General features: G+C 36.8%; 1 long non-coding RNA gene across 1 annotated transcript in view; it reads left to right on the top strand.

The window, feature by feature from the left end:
- Positions 1–1,631, top strand: part of LOC106513994 (uncharacterized) — a 19,338-nt gene that overhangs the window by 16,295 nt on the left and 1,412 nt on the right. The window lies entirely within an intron of this gene.

The raw sequence follows: 1,631 nt of genomic DNA, 5'->3' as shown, positions 1-1,631 counted from the left end.
AAAGTAAAGTAAAGTAAAGTAAAGTAAAGTAAAGTAAAGTAAAGTAAAGTAAAGACAAAGTAAAGTAAAGCAAGTTTGCTGCAGGATAACATTTTTTTTTTAAAGAAACGAAGAGATCATAACATGGAAAAAAAATACTTGTGAAGTTAAAAACATATTTTAAATAAAGTAAACGTCACAAAAGTCAAAGCATCTCCTGAAAGAGCTGAACCTTTTGATATATAATGGCTAAAATAGCACAGACTTTGCAGAAGTAGATTAAAAAAAGGGAAGAAATAATAAAAACTGGAAGCAGAAGCACAAACACTGAATTAATTTTCCCACATGAGTCAAATTAATCTGTTTGGAGGACAGCTTTTGTTTCATTATGAGATAAAAACATTAGTCCTGTAGGGGAAAAAAATATCAAAAATTTAAAGCGTCCCTCACAGGAACTAAAAGTGGTCATCTGAAGTCGGAGTAGTATTTGTCTGTGCCTGTAGAAAGCCATGCATCTGATAAAACACATGTATTTTTTATCTGAATGAAATTCCAGCAGTTTCTGATTGATCTCAGCCACAAGAAGAATGTTGAAATGTGACAACAGAGARAAGAACGGTACCTGGAGAATGTTCTGTGGGCACGTCTGTGTGTCTCTGGAGAATCAAGATTTAGAACACATGGCACTGTTACAGACACTTTAAAGATGAGATGATGTGAAGCTGAAAGCAGACGTGTTTGCGTCATCATATGATTTAATCTGGAGCAGGAAACTGATCATAATCCTCCAAACATTACTCACATATAAGTGACGTGACTTCTCCTGCATGTGGGCAGGCTGCAGTCTACAGGATGTGGAATCATTATTTGGTTCTGGTGACACCTACTGAGTTTGTACAGAAATATGAACTGTACCACCTGACGATGTCATGTTTTTAATGCAAAGTGTTGGATTTTTTTTACTTCCTAAATAAACAAAAAAGAGCAGAGTTTACATATCAGGGAGTTTTGTTCTTGAGWAAGCAGGAGATAGACCTGCTGGGACCTTTTCCTCTGTAATGAGGCTGTTGCTCTGATCTCTCACGGTGAGGAAAGAACTGAGCCGAAAGGGCAAAGCTCTGGGTTTGAGGCAGCCCGTTTCGTCACCTGTACGGTCTTGAAGTGTGGATTGTGACAAGCATCCTCCACAGCAGAGGTGCCCAAACATTTTCCCCGAGGGGTCCAAAATGAAAATCTATCCAGGGCTGCGGGCCACTTACAGTAATATAATACATGAAATACAAATATTTTTTAAAGTAAAGTCCCTTATTTTTAACGATTAAGCTATGCAATGGCCCTCTTTTGTTTTAGTCTGTGCACTTGGAGAAAGTCTGCCATACGATCAAGTACGAAAGGCTCGTGGGACATATAAATTGATAAAATATGATTTTTTGTGGCCTTAGAAAGTGTGCAAATCTACATGTGTAGTTAAATCTGAACAAAATATTTCTTGTCATTTCATGTTTCATGTTTAATCCTAAAAAAATCAAAGATAAAGTCAGCACAACGAATGAAAACTACCTTCACTACAGCCCTTTTATAGTCATTTGACCAATGGAAATACTGTGTTTCTACATAGGATAATAGGTTACTATGGAGGACCAAACCTATCA

This window comes from Austrofundulus limnaeus, unplaced genomic scaffold (genome assembly GCF_001266775.1).
Source record: "Austrofundulus limnaeus strain Quisiro unplaced genomic scaffold, Austrofundulus_limnaeus-1.0 Scaffold16, whole genome shotgun sequence".
NCBI classification, from domain to species: Eukaryota; Metazoa; Chordata; class Actinopteri; order Cyprinodontiformes; family Rivulidae; genus Austrofundulus; species Austrofundulus limnaeus.
This window is presented reverse-complemented; position numbering and strand designations above follow the sequence as displayed.